We start from the raw sequence: 16947 nt of genomic DNA on the forward strand, positions 1-16947 counted from the left end.
TTCAAAAGTCTCCTTTGAGTTTTATTTTTACTCTCAACATGTTTCAAACTATACGTGAAACAATTTAGACCTCAGATATGTGCATAATATATTGTTTACATATTACATATATATACACAGAACTTCTTCATGTCAGCGGCATTAACGTAAACCACCGAGTTCGTGCAATAATCATAATATATAATATAACAACAATATTAATCTTATTATTATGTACTGCATTGACGATACACGCAGCGCAGGGGAACGGTTAAAATTAATGCGCCGTCGGTGTATACGAGTTACCATATATATATGCTAAGAGTGTATGCGCGCGTGTGTGTGTGTAACAGGGATGCTGATAGTTTTGGGGGTGTTTATGATTTGTAGCTTTCGGAGAAAGGGGTATATTGTAATTTTGGTAAGCGAGCGGGGGTGGTTTTTGGTCGTCGGGTGGCTGCAGTGGTGGCAACGGTGTATGGGGGGGGGGGGCGAAATTCACCAAGATAAGACACGTGCAACGGTCGTCGCTTTTACACGCTCCCACCGCGGCCGCGGCGGTGGTGGTGCGAGAAGAGGCGCAACGCAACGGCTGCTGCAGAAACAATCCCGTGAATACATAAATACACAATTAATCACTCTCTCGTTATAACTGCCGCGTTGCTCTTTCTCTCCTCCGCGAGCGAGTGGGAGAATTATACATCCCGATCGCGCTCTTTGCACCCTCCCCGCCTAATTGCAACCCCGTACACCAAAACACACGCTGAAATGGTACCAATACTAACGTTGTCGGTGGTCGTTTTTATCGAGGGTATTTTTGTTGAATCACGAAGAAAAACAAAACCCAGTTGTGGGGCGACATTCGGGTTTTTTTAGTTTTACCCGCTCATAGGATTGTGTAGGTACGGTACGGGTAAAGTCAAATTTCGCTTGGGTTAAAGAAAGGTAATGGTCGAACTGCATTCGGGTAAAAGATAGGTAATGATAGAACTACACTCGAATTAAAAGCCGGTTATCTTAGAACTGAACTCAAGTTCAAAAAGCGTCAACTCATTTCCTTTCCCACTTACAAGCTTAGGACTGACAATGATTTTAATCATTGACATGATTAAAAATGAGTTTTTGTGTATATTATATAATTATGCTAGTAAAATATACATATTACATATTGTGTAGTAAATGTGATAAATGTGTAATATTTTTTTTTAAAGTATATTTTAAACTTTTCAAATGTTTATACTATATCTATTATTTACAATTATTTTTTGTAGTTATTATAAGAAACTGATTTCAAAAATTTTAACCTGTTAATTAATTTTTGATAATATAAGTTAACATATTTTTCGATTTCGTTAATTTTTTTCTGATATCGTGTAGTTGAAAGTCTTGTGTCAGGCTTCTGCATTAAAATGTGCCTCGTTGTATGTATAATTATCTACTAAATTCTTGAACATCGTTATTTTCTGGGGTAGTTGGCATAAAATCATCTGTATAAGATTCGTTAACTTCAATTGAATTCAAAAAAACTTAAATCAAATATATTACGAAGCCGTTTTTCAATTTCTGTTTTTGATTTGTGATCAGTAACAAAACCCAAATTTTGTATTTTGCGATTAATAGAATCTACAACTGTATACGGTACATCGAAGAAATATTTAGTAGATAACATTATGAATTGCTTGTTCAAAATCAGCTACAAATAAATTTGGCTTAAATATTAATCTTAATTCATTGCACTTTTCTCAAATAGTTTTAAACATGTTTTTATACGTACCTATCTACAGTTTTATAATTATTGTGAACTGTAACCGTATGCAGTGTGAACATTTGATAAAAAAACGTTGGGCAAGTAAAAACGTGCAATCCATGTTCTTTTCACATATATATTTTAAATTTTTTTGGTTGAAATATTATAACATTGTAAGTAGAATTGTTAACCAGTAAAACATGTTCATCAATATTTGTTTTAATTTTTAATTTGTGTTTGTTGATAGTATCATGTGTGATGTGTGTCATTAAGAGTTTTTGGTAAAATCGGATAGTTTTTTCAATGTTCATGATATAATATATTATTTTATCGTATTCGATTTATGTGATAAATATTTAATAATTTTGTTAATTCTGAATTAGCGTTGACGATTTCTTCCCCAAAAATTTTTAATGATCTATAAATAGCTTGGTCAGCTACTTTTATCTTTGCTGATTTTGAAATAATTTTTGAGATAAATTACGTGGTTCTTCGTGCTTATGCATAAACTCACATCGAAAAATAACTGTAAAGGTTTCATTGAGATACAATTTTGTAGGACAACCACGATGGGTATAACTCCATTCAACACCTCCATGAGTAAGTTTATCTTTGTAAAATGTATAATTTTGGTACGCAATTAAGTGACGGTCTCGTTCACTTTTAATAATTTCTAAACTACTACATCTTTACCCAGTGAAGGAACAGCGTTAACTACACAATAGCACCTACTAGGTACTTAATTAATTGGTCTACATACTATGAAAATAAAATGTAAGTACTGTCAAATTCATATATACCGTAATAATCTAAACTCTTATTGATATCAGAGTATAGTATCTAATTTATTGTAGACTGTATTTCAAGGAAAACTAAATATTAGCTATTTTTCGAACATATCTCTTTTAGACAGTGCAATCTATAGGTACATGCAATAATACGTAATAACACACTTTCTTATAATTTCTACAAACAATAATTTCATTAAATAATATATTATACTTGGAATACCAAGTCCTATACATTTTCATTTTTTGAACCCAGGTGCTGTTTGACCATTACCTAATACTAATCCAAGTGTAGTTCGACCATTAACTTTTTTTTACCCGAATGCAGTTTGACAATTTATTAGGTAAAAAGTGCAATTCGACTATCTCCTAGGTACTTGCTACTTAAACTCGTGATCTACTCGATTGAATTTGTCCCAAATAATATAATGATGATAAATATAGTCGGTACTGGTTAGATTAATGGTTTTAAACTCAAGTGCAAGTTGTACCAGGTATAATATTTAGATCCCTTCCCTTACCTTCATATATTTATTGAAAATAATAAAGCTTGTCGTCTGTAAGGGGTGCGGGTCTCTGAGATCTTATTTTTGTTATGTTTCATTAATTATTTTGATATCATTATTTTAATATGAGATACGAACCACTATATATTATTATTAATTAGGTATTGTACATGATATCAATATCAGAACCACTACGTACTAGAGATTATATTATATCCAACCCGCTTCTACTGCTGCCACCATCGTTGTTGCGAACCGATAATTCGTTGAATGCCCTCGCCGCCTGTAAGTTCTGCAATTTTCGAAAAGAAACTTTACTCAAAGTTTTTATCGTTAACCGGACACGAGTTTAATTAAAAATAAACTTTCGCAGATTGGACCCGACCGCCGGGATGGCGCTTCACTCGGTTATAACTTATAATATTATTATATATATATGTAGCAATGTTGAATTATTATTATTTTCTGTAATCGCATGTATACGAACGCAGAAAATCGTAGACGTCGGGTTCGGAATAAAATATATGTTATAATATTAATGTAGATATGACGTATTGCGTAAAGTGTATATTTTTTTCCAAAAACTACATTTAAACTTTATCGCCGTGCGGACGAAATTCTGAAACAAGAGTTAGCTTAATTACTGTTTGAAACTTAAGTTTAATTATACACTCAACGTTGTAACATTATTTAAGTTTCATAATACGTATTATTTATAAAGTGATTTCATAGTGTATACATATTACATATAAGCAATTAAGTCAAAAAGTATTGGCTACTATATAGCACCGTATAGTTATTCGTACATGATCGCATAATAAAATTCCATTTATAAGAAGATAACGTATTGTAGACAGTTTAAAATTAGAAGAAACCAAATTTAGGGGAGGCAATCGCTATATATATTATAAATATTGATATGTATATATTTATATATTAAATAGCTGGCCTGGCCAAACAGTGGCTCGCATTATAAACTCATGCTATTCAAAAGCGAACTTCTTCAATTTTACTAATACTGCACTACTGCAGTAATAACTAATAAGTATTATATTCCTTTTCCTACTATTCATATTATTTTTCACTATATTGCGTGGCTCGTGACTCTCTTATCACATCTATAACGTAGGTACCCATGTTTTCGGAAGACCGACAAAATTCAATGACCACGAATGTAACATTTTTCATGACGGAAAACGGACCAATGTTGGAATACATTTTACAAAAATTCTGGATCATTGAAGACTTGTAAAAAACAAATTATAATGATATTCTGATGTTTATCATCCTGTTTTAGAACAGAAAAAATACTCCAATATTCAGCTTTAAGGTTGGTGGCTGGTAGCAAAGTTGATCTACGTAGTGGGTTTATCAGAGCCCCACTTATGGTAGGGGGAGTATGTTGCTGCAGTTCTGGGCCATAATTAGGGGCTCTCGTATAATACTGTATTTCAGTCACAAGGTTTATTTATACCAATTAAGATTAAAAAATTACTCATAGGCTTATGATGGTATAGATTATTCATAATCTTTTTTTTTTTTTTAATTTTATTAGTTAAGTAATTTATACAATCTATACAACATTATGTATAATAAGCAAATTTGATAGTTAATATAATATAAAGTAAGAGAATTTAACATTTGTGAGCAGGCACTCAGCAGCAGCACCCGACCGTGAACATTTTGATGTCGTGGTTCTTTTTATTATTTTTATTTTTTATTATTTTAGTAGGTCTCTAGGCCACTGTCTTTTAAGTCTTATTCATAATCTTAAAAAAAAAAAAAATAAATTGAATATAATAAAACAATGAAGCAAAAGCCACTAAATTTATAATTTAGGTCGACGGACTTCTCCAAAAAATTAGCCCCCGGGCCCCCATAATTCTTAAGTAGGGCTCAGGGGGTTATTCTAAACTGTTACCTTTCTTAATAAATTGGAAAAGAACTAGCGTGAACTACCATAAAACTTTATTTCATATACCGGTAGCGGCGATCACCGATTAAAACGTCGTTGCTCCGTTAATCCCGACTTAATCGTGTAGTCGCGTACTTGACTCCCCATTGTTATATACAATCATCCAATCATCACGTTTGTTTTCGGTTTTCGAGAGCATAAAGTTTTTTCAATATTTTCGGACACTCACTGCACTCCCTCCGTGCACCGCGATATCATATCTCCTATACACATAATATTATACGCCGTAAAATATACATATACAAGTAACGGCCTCATAAAGATACATGCGCTCGTATACATGTATATAGTGCTCATCCGGTCGCGGACGAGCACTTCGGCCGACGTCGTGCGCACGTGACCGGCGAACGCTCGAGTATTATAATAATACAATATTATATGCGCGCGCGGCCGTCGCCGTACCACCGGCAGCGAGCGAGGGGTGCACCCGGGCCACGTGGCGCCGGGCGTGCGGTGCCGTGAAAAAATTATCGACGAGCGGCGGTCGAACACCATAACAGACGCCGGCGGTGGTCCTCGGGCAAACGGTAAATTAGCTAGTTTCGGCATATTGTCCGCGGTTAATGGTTCGCGATGTTTTCGCGATGGTCGCAAAACGTTTACCTCCCACGGTCCCGTCGCCGCCCATACTCGCCGCTCCGTACGACGTTGACTATAATACGACGACGTCTACGACGCGGTACCGAAGTCTCCGCGAGATGTGAAATAATATTATTGAGAACGGCGCTCGGCGATAATGGACCTAATGTACTGCACCGTTGGCAGAGTGGGGAATTTATACGTAAAATGTATGTGCTAACATCATCGCCAATGAGACCTGCAGCTAACCTATAACCTTATAGTGCTGCAAAAACAAACACGTTTCCCACTATGTTATACATTATAATTTTTTTAGTTTTTGTTGTTTTATCGTGTTATGAATGATCACACTCAAAAATGATAAGGTTAAGATTTTTGGGTTTTTTGTTTTCTAGAATTTTAATGTAATTTATGCGGTTTTTCAAAAAGTAAATTAAAAATTAGCTGGATATTTTTATTCATAATTTTTACAATATCCAGAAAATATTTCTATTGTTTTTAATGCAACAACTCCAAACATTAATTTAGTTAGTTTAGTTAGACTAAGTCCTTAGTTATAAATCATAACAATATTATATATTATCACTGTGACAAGACTAAGTCGGTTTATTTACATTGCACACAGTTTTCCTCAGTCTTCATATTCACCTCCTCTAAACAGCTCTAAAACACCTTAATTAAAATTTATAATTTTATTCTGACACCAGAATGACCTCCTAGCAGCAGATACCATTAAATGTTTTTTTTTATTTTTAATGGTTATAAATTTTATGTTTTGATTTATTGGAAATGTCGTTGAGTAAAATTCAAATTGTATAATAGAGTTAAAAATAATATAATATTCCTATTATTATACCTACATATTGACATATATGATCCTTATACACATTGACTTGTTTTTAAATATTAACGTCCTGGGTTAACGTGTTGACAAGGATGCAGGGTGCGGCTACCCACTCGGAATCGCACCCTTGTTTTTCGGTCCTCTCGTTTTGATACATATAAACCTCAGTGATCCACTTGTGCTGTAATAATCTGTATTCATACCGCATTATGTTTTTATGGTACAATGTTATCGCACAACCCTTTAGCCATTTAGTTGTAAAAGCCACAAGCCTTGTCGTAGAACAAACCTAAATAATGCATTGTAGAAACAAAATAAGGAATACGAAAAATGTTTGTTTATTATTAATTTTTTTGTAAGATTTCAGCTTATATGAGTAGAAGAGCAATAGCAGTATATTTAATTTATCGTCCTTTTTTTTAAAATAATGACAAGACATATTTCACATGAGACGTGTTACTAAGTAAATTAACGCACCAACACAGATTTTCGCATTAAACTAACAATTTTTGTAAGTAATTCAAGTAAACGCAAAAATTGGCTATAAAATTACCCCAGAATAAGGTAGTTAAAATGACTACGGTTTCTCTATATTGTCTGTTGTCTCTGTTGTCATCGTTATTTCATTATTTCCAATTTCCACGTAAAAATTTTTTTTTTTAATTTAGGTTTTGTCAATAATATCCGAAGTCACTATTTATACTGCAGTTTGTTTGTATAAAATATTAAAAATATTATTTAAATCTTAAATTTACTATAATTGTGGAAACAGATTAATAGTCAGATTCAAAAGGTAGTTTTAAATTGATAACTTTAAATGTATATTATTACTTATATCATTTTCTTTTCACAATACTCCGAGTAGTTTGCCCCAAGGTGCATTTTCCACTATACAATATATATATAATATACATAATATATAAGTTAGCAGGTTGCTATAATCTCTCCCGATCCTCTAAAATACCGATATAGGTTCTATTTTATGAAATAAAATGACCCTGGTTAAGTCGTATTCTAACAAATATTTCTGTACTTATTTATTTTACTTAACATTTTAAAACGTTAAAATTATTTGCATAAAACAAATATTCAGTGTAAATAATGGTTGATACTTTGAATATTTATACTTAGTTAACAGTTGTATATACGTTGTAATGCTGTATACATTTATACAATATTCGCATCGACTCATTTAGTTTTAAATTAATGCAATGCTTTTTAATGACTTCATTTTTAAGCAACAAGGGATCAAAATGGTCCCCTTCTTATAATAACTTCTTTATAGGTTGGGCGTGTCGTGATGAAAACACTTTTCATTGGTTAAGCTTGCATTTCTTTCTGTCAGCTAACTTTGCTAATTTACATTTCTATGCTGCTTCTGATTTATATACTTTAAAAAGTTTAGCAGTAAACTTATATTACCTTTCTTTCAGTGCTAATGACATAACAATCAATATTGAAATACACAATAACTATGTATATGTTTTTTTATAATAATTTATCATTATTTTTTGTTTCCAAACAATATACGGGTATCATATATTTAATTATATCAATATAACATAAATCAGTTAAATTAATTTGGTAAATAAATCTATACATTTTTTTTTGTATTATAAGTATGAAATTATTGTTCTTTTGTGAACCTAAATAATTCCAAAGACATATTGCAATCATATTAAATGGCATAAATGCTGGACAATTCGAAAAGTGCCCAATGTGATTGTTATTGAGTTAAGTTCAAGTATCAAGTGTATGTCTGTTACCTTCCATTCAGTTGGTCTTAAAATATCTGGAAAATTTAAGATTTTTCTACAATTGTGTAAGCAAATCGTTTAGTTAAAATTGATTAAACCTATTTTAAATTTAAAAAAAACTTATGAACTGGCCAAGACTTTAATTTATAGGTAATACTGTAATAGTGTATAGGATGTATAATTAATTATCATTTTGATCATATTGATTATTGTTTATATATTGTAAATATTAATAAAATAAAAACAATATTTGTCATCATCCATGGGTGTACGACGTTATTTGAAAATCTGACGTACTTATATATTTCTTCTATTAACTGTTACAAGTATTTTGTATTAAATAAATCGTCTATTTGCCTTGGTTTGATATATTTTTCTGTACATAATCATATTATAGTCATTAATTATATATCTGATTTATTTTCACATCACCTATGTGAATCCTCAACACTTACAACCACTATGTCGATAGCAGACAAATATTGGAATTTTTTTTCTAAATAGTTTGTAAAACTATATGTGGTTTACCCGACTGAGCAAATAAATAAATAATGAAATACTTCGGACTGCAGTTTCCAATATAGCTATAATATGAGTATTGGGTAGGTAAGCTATTGCTGTATAATATATAAATACTCGAATATTGCTGTACTGCAGGTATTTAGTGATTCGCCTACTTACTAGACTTGAGCTGTCATCGACTGTGTCTACTAATACAGTATTATATCACGCATGTATATGATGCAGCTTGTTGCGTCTGTGGCATGGTGGCAATCGTATATTATATTATTCACATGTACATACACTCCATAGAGCTTCAACATCAAAAATCTCATATTTCTAACAATTAGACAAAACACCAGAATATAACAACATTTTTTCGAATAACAGAACACTAGCCTTCTCTTACTAAAAGATCACGACAAACAAAAAAGGCGCCCAACACACAGGACCAACAATCACCAAGCTGAAAACAGAGAAAGAAAAAGGCCAAAGCCTGGGAATCTATATTAGGCCAAGAGCAGCCAAAATAAAGTAAATCAAATACGCGGCAACAGTGTGCACCGTGAGAACTTTCACTCTGTGATTTCCACGGTAGGTCGTTAAAACGCAAAATAATATACTCTACCGGATATAATGTTGAGTTGGAAAGATTCGTCGCACTGGGTATTATAATAATATTATATCATATTATATACTCGCGGGAGAGCACGTGAGAGGAACACTGGCGTGACGTCTATATATATTATATATACACACAATAATTATTATGATATATTATAATATGTGCGTATCAATACGGTATTGTTGTTTTCGAATTTAGGCCCACGCTTATATTATGTTCGCATTGTTCTTTGATGTACTGCACGGACGACTCAATTATTCGATGCCGTGACGAATTGTCGCGGGTGCGCGTTGTAAGCGCCGCCGCCGTCGACGCGGCTGCCAGGAGGGGATTATGTTATTATATTAACGGGGATGTGAATCCTGCACCGCAGTAATGGATTCAAATGCGCTTTTCAACTTTCACATGATATTGAAATAATATACAAAATTAATTCAAAAATACGAACGTATAATTCACAGCGATTAAGGCGTACCTTATAGTTATAATAGATAAAATGTATAGAATATACCTATAGTGATGATTTATATACTGTTAACATATACGATGCGTGTTAGCTCGACGTGGCTATACCGCTTATATAGGTAGGTAACTGTGATATAACGATTTATGTTAAATATTGTTCATCGTAGTTCGTAGATTCTTTGAATGTGTACTGCATAATTTTTCTCATAAAGTACCTACTTACTTGTGCTTCGCTTACACAAGCGAAGTTAAAACCCTATAAAAACAAAAACTTACTAAAAAATATACAAAAACCCCTACCGTGCTACCTCACACTTATGGCATATGTTGCCACGTGTTACCCCTAATAAAAAATAAAAAATATCAGTTTGTTTCATGTATATTTACTTAATATAATTAATCAACTGTTTCAGCATAATACTAAATAATTTACCAAGTTTATTTGTTTCACATGGACAAAGGGACTTAGAGTGCTATTCTTAAGAATTTGTTTTATAGAATTTGGAACTTTTTTATTGTGGATACCAGCAGCCCATACTGGGTAATCGCTACCAACTCAGTTTGTAGCGATTTTATTAATGCTATTTATAGCAGTAGAGAGTCAGATTTTATCTGCAGGGTTGAGGTATGGTTTATAGGGGTAGTTACTAATTTTATTATATAATCCTTAGTATCCTTGTGTATCTTTGGTTTAGTTTTTTATTGATGTGAATTTTTTAAATTACTTTATCATCAGAGCTTGCGTATCCCTTATCACTGAATCATTCTTGCTGTGCCTTGTGGTTTTTTCGGTTATCAATTGACAATTTGTATGTACTAATATGCTGGATTTACGTATTTTCCCAAGGTTTGGTTCAGTTTATATTAAGGAAATATCTGGACTTCACTTTTGGTGCAGGGATGTATAGTATGAGTTGACGTCTTGAGATCCACGCACGGGGTAGTATCTATTATAACATTATCATCGTTTGTGCAAGGCGCGTGTGTGTTGGGAGCGCGTGAGCATAACTATATCATTATATCACTATGTTATGTGATTTTGAACTATGGGGCGGGTCGCGGCCGGTGTGGGAAACGCGATGCTAGCACCGTGACGAAACGGTTAGCCCTCCCTGCCGCTCGTCAGTTCGTCGTCGGGTGGCCTGCTGATACGGGGTGTGCGGGGGTGTGGAGGGTAGTTTATCAATCGGCCGCCGCAGGGGCGCGACGGACCGACGACCGTCACCGCCGCCGCCGGATCGTCCGTCACGGCCAGACGCGCGTGCCCGTCCCCGTCGCTCTGTATACACACATCACTATAACGTTATTATTATTATTATATTGTATAGCATTTTATCGTTCGTGATGTTGTTGGCGGACGAGTCGAATGATTTGACATGTTTCGGCGGTGTTGGCGTCAGCGCGTAAAGTATAATAATATTAATATGTACGTACAACCGTTACGCACCGTTGCGCGCCGCTGTATTTTATGCAGGTCCCATCGCCGTTTCACGTGAGAATCGTTTCAATCAAAATTATTGGCGCGTCACGCGTGTGCTTCGTTTTTTTCGGGGCTCGGGACGAGTTGGACGTGCCAAAATATTTCGATAAAATGGTCAGAGTAATTATTGTATAAGTATAATATGTAGTAGCGCCTAATCAAAAGTAAAATATACAAATATTAATGTATTTTTTTTATCATAGCTTTAATTCTTAATTGATTGATTTTTATCGTAGTTCACTAGAAATAATATATATATATATTATTATTCATAATATAATATTACAAGTTGAAGAAATAACCATGTGGTTTGGTGTGCAATTCTAAGTACGCAGGCCTGCATGTATGCGCCATATATAAAGTGCATGTCAGCCGTCAGGATGCAGGGCTGTGTGGACTGCAATTACTCATTTTCGGAACAGTAAAAGGCGAAAAAATAATAATATGTAGTTAACTATAGTAATTATTGTTATAAATGTAGCTCAAAAATTAATTTTAATAATTTCAATAATGATTTAACTGACTTTAACTTGATTGGTATTTTTCAATAATTGAAGTTGCTTTATAAAAAGTTAAGTTTAAACATAACAGTAGATATAATATCTTAGGGTCAACGGAAACAAAAATGTAGGTAACTCAATAAGAAATTACATAAATTATAACGAATAACATAATTTTGTTGATATTTGAGTATATACAATTTCTTGCATAAATTCAAAACAAACTGCACGAATAATAATTTATATATGATCTGTTATAGGATTTAAATCAATACTAAATTATCTCAACTATGCTGTATATATATTATAATTATAATACACCATATGTTTATTATTTTATTATATTTTACAATTTGTATCGTTCACATCTTAATAAGTCAATTAAAAACAGTTAAAATTGGTTTTTGTTTAAGTATTGTTATTACGTGTAGCCGTGCGAGAATCTACACGGTAAATGGTAATGATATTGTATATATTGGAGTAAAAATACACGAATTTAAAAAATAGTAATTTTATTCATATTTTGTAAAAAAAAATGTTTATAGGATGTATATTTTATTAGCAAAGAAAATGAAGTGCGGAATATAAAACAAAAAGCGAAGCAAAATAAAAATGAATAATAGCAACGAATATTTTGACAATTCGTCGCTTGCCTGCCATTCATTCTTTTGCACATATTATAAAGCACGTTAAAGTCCATGAAAAACTGTAAAAATAGTTATGAATAAAAAAAACACAATTTATCAAATCACCCCTTCTCTTGTACAGGTCGTTATTTATATATACATACGTAAATATATAGTTGAAAGTCTACATGGTGATGGGGTAAAAATATACATTCATATCGTACAAAGTTTGTTAAAAAATCATTTATGAAATATATCATATTCATGTACATACGCATATATAATATATGTATATATAAATATATTTTTTAATCACTCTGAATTGGAAAAAAAAATTGAATAACGGCATTTATGCTTTGAATTCACAGTTGTTATTGTTTTGGAATCCGAGAGAATAGGACCATTCAAATTCGACGTGTAATTTATATAGATTGTAAATCATCGTGAGAGTAAAGCGAGATCCGCCCGGATATGGAGCTATTCTCCCTATCCCCATTCGTTGACATAATGTTAGTCATAATAAGTAACGAAATGCAAGAAGCGTTTTTTAAAATATTATTTTTTTATACCTTCTGTTCTTTTATTTTTATTTTGGTTCTAATACAAATTTGGAATTTAATCATATAATATAATGTACATATTGCAATTTACAAATTAAGTTTACGTCAAATATCACATTATAAGATGTGAGATTTATATTTAAAATAATATTACATCTTTATTATAACAGTGGTCGGTGCAGAGATCAGGGTAGGTAGGTACTCGAAACTAACTTTCTTCTTAGTTAACAAGATGAATAAACAAAGAATATACAATTATTGTATATTACATATGTAATAAAAGACATTTTTAATCTTATAAAGTGTTCAATCGTTAGCTGGTTCGTATACAAAAGCTTGATTTCGGGGTTCAAAACTCTCCAAAAATGCTTTCAAAAGATTTTTTTTCTGCATGGCCATGTAGAAAATCGATGACAAATTTAAATTTTATGTTCTTGAAACATTTTATTAGTATTATCAACTGTTGATTAGGTAGTAGATAGTGATGAACTGATGAAGTCATGCAGAACGATATCGATATTGTTATAACACATTTTACAATATCGATGTTAATAATATATAGTACATTATAAGTACATTAGAACTTATATAATTTTATGTTTATCTATATTTTGACAGCAATGATGAATTAACGGTTTTATTTGGATGGCCAATTATTATATACTTTCTAAATATTATTTTTGTTATTTTATTACTACAATTTTTTTATAAATTACTGAAATGTTTTTTATTATTGTGTACGTATAATATATTATGTAACATAATAAATATTCAAAAACTTTTTTTATTAATGGTATACAAAAAATTAATTAATTTTCCAAATTGCTATATAATAGTTAATATTAAGAAAATATAAGAAACTATATCAATTCAAAAAAAATCATACTAACTAAAATAATCTAGACTCACATGCGTAAATTATTTACTTGGAATAAATTTCAATCTGTAAAGTAGGTTAGATCATTTAAGTCACATTCCGAATGCGACGGATAGTCAAGATTAAAACTCTGATCGCACATTGTATCAATAACCAATTAAACACGTCCATTTCTTCCAGTTACTATGCCTAATATATTATATTCCAATCTAAAATTATTTATTTTTAATGAATTTTGTTTCAACTATTGTTTCCACTAGGAAGAATCAATATTGTTGCTATTTGATGTGTAGAAGTGGGAAAAATCGGAAAGAATAGATATTGGATATATATATATATATAATATTTATTAAGATGGGTAGAATATAGGGAATATCTGTTTCCTGATTTACTGAGTGATGAGAACTAGTTCCTTTTTTTACTGTTTTAAAACGTTAATTACAGTAGATTTACAATTGATGCCAATTTTACTCTTTAAAAATATACAGCAATTTTAAGAAACTCATTCACTGGCTCACTCTTGAGTAGTAAAATCAATTAAGCTCGATTTAATTACAATTTGTAATTTATCATGTAAGTATTTTAGGTAATAAATAAATTAAGATACTATAATTAATTTTGAGTGAATAATTTTTTTTGGTGGCTATTAAATTATAATTCAAAAGTACATATTAAGTATTAACCCATCGGGAAATGAGAGTTTTTTTTTTATTAACAAATTTATTTATTTTACAAGTTAGTGTAATTATTATTCGGTAACATTTCAGTACTTGTGCAGCGAGGTTGTTTTGTAACGATATTTAGTGATTTTTGTTCCTTGAATGTTGGGTATTAGTTGAGTGATATGATAATACTCTTTTTTTATATCTTGTTCTAGCCTTCTAGATTTTTTAATCTTTCAGGAAAATCGGGTTCCAAATTTTCTATAACAAGAATATCGTCTTGTTCGTAATGTTTGTACTCCGTAATAAGTCCTAATATATTTGATTTTATATAATAAAATATTTCTGCGTTCTTCTTTGATAACTTATTATGTATTTGTAATTAATTATTAGTTATAAATTTATATTATGTTCTAGATTTAAACTCACCATCCCCTACGACGAGCTACTCTTATTGGGGAGGTATTAATTGTTAATTTTAATGTAATATTGATATTTTGTATATTTTTGTATTAACAAAATAAATAAATAACAATAATAAAAATATTAACGGAAGGTTTCTATTTTTACGTAATAGTAACAAAGTTAGCGTTGCGGTCATTACCAGTCATGCTCATAATATTATTATGATCCACACTTCGCTCAGAATCGCTTTCATGTACAATGACAATAATACCAAATCATGAAGTAGGTATATTCGAAAGGTTAAAGCACAGCGAGTTCTCTGTTTTTTTATTATAACTATTATCGTATTTCGAAGTAGGGCTTGTAGAAGCTTTATTTATTTAATCATCGACATTGAGGATAGTTTCTAAAGAGGGATTTTTTTGCTAATTGTTGTTTTGGGAGATCAGAAATAAGAAGCTCCCAAAACCCATACACTTTTCTTAATTATTAAAAAAATCCAATAAACAACAGTGCAAAAATGTATGTAACACCAAATTTTTAATCAAAAAGAATTTTTTGTTTTGGAATTCAGAAAGGATTTCGCTTGCAATTTTCAACAAATACTTATGTACTACATATAAGTAGGTATATAAAATAACAATTAAAATATGATGTCTCTTTTGAGATCTTCATAGACATTTTAAATTCAATTTTCTCTTAAGTTTCAATTTATGTTGATGACATTTTTAATTGTATAATTGGATTTAAATTTAAAAAACATCCATTACGTTTTACTATCTCCGGGCCTGCTCGTCGTCTCTGCTAATATGGACTCAACGAGCGACGTCGCTATAATTCTCGTCGGCTGTAATAATAACAATGATAATAAAATATATGTTATTCAATAAAACTAAGGGTTGGGTAAAATGTTGAATAAAAACCGTAACTGGTGTCGACATCTGTGAGCGCGGTAGACCGAAGCGCGCCATCTGTTAGTAGCACTCGCTTCGTCGATATCGCTACCGGCGCGTCGTCTGTCGTCGTCGACCGGTCGGCAAAAAGTTCACGGCCGTTCGTCGTCTGCGGTAGCGGTAGCGGCACCCCGCTCCGGCCAAATCCAACCCTTCTCGCAGCCACCAGTCGTCGTCCACGGGGGGTGGCGGTACAATCAATAACGACGCAACCCTTATGCGTCGAAGTCGGCGCGGCGGATTCGGCCGACGAGACGCGTCGTCGTCGTCGTCGTCGTCGTCGTCCGTTCACCGCCTACGCCACGCCGCTACCGAAATTGAAACGACCGACGCGAGCGCCGCCGACTCCAGTCCACCAACGCAACCACCCCTCCGACCACCACACGCCACCCCTACCACTGCTACCACTCGCGAAAACCCGCAAAACGCGTTCCACCGCGCCCCGAGATTACGTATTTTTGTTGTTTCGCTGGACGCGGATGAACGCCGACCGAGCGCGCGCCGCAGCCGTACATCGATCCGTACACGTGCGTGGGCGATACGGCGCTAAACACATCCCCCGCCGCCCACGAGACTCGTCTCTCGATCGGCGATTGTGCGATCGCCGTCGCTGCTCGCCGCACTCACTCCCGACGACAGTGTACACATTACGGTCGCAACACCGCTACCGGCCACTGTTCAGCAATCGCCTGCGGGTGGTCCCGTGTGAGTAATAATAATACCGTATAATACCGTGACGGAATACCACCTACCCACGCGATAAGTATAAAAATAATCGTAATAAGCTGCGAGTGTCAATCGCGTGCGACGATCGGTGCAAAATATCAAATCTCGTCGCGTACCGCCGTGTGTTATCGTCACAATATTACATTGTCGTATCGTATCAGTGTCGCGGGTGCAGGTGCAACGGTCGTCTGGTCGGCGGTGACCGACATGGACCGTCGCGCCGAACCACCGACAACTTCGGGCGCGACGCGGCCCTGCTGCTGCTGCTGCCCGTCGACGGGACGGACTTGCTGGTCGTCGACACGCGCTGCAGCCGCGCGAACACGTCCCGCCGCTAGTACGTGAGATCGCTGCTGCTGCTGCAGGGCTCCGTCCTCGGCGGCGACGGTGAC

This window comes from Myzus persicae, unplaced genomic scaffold (assembly GCF_001856785.1).
Source record: "Myzus persicae strain clone G006 unplaced genomic scaffold, MPER_G0061.0, whole genome shotgun sequence".
In the NCBI taxonomy this organism is placed as follows: Eukaryota; Metazoa; Arthropoda; class Insecta; order Hemiptera; family Aphididae; genus Myzus; species Myzus persicae.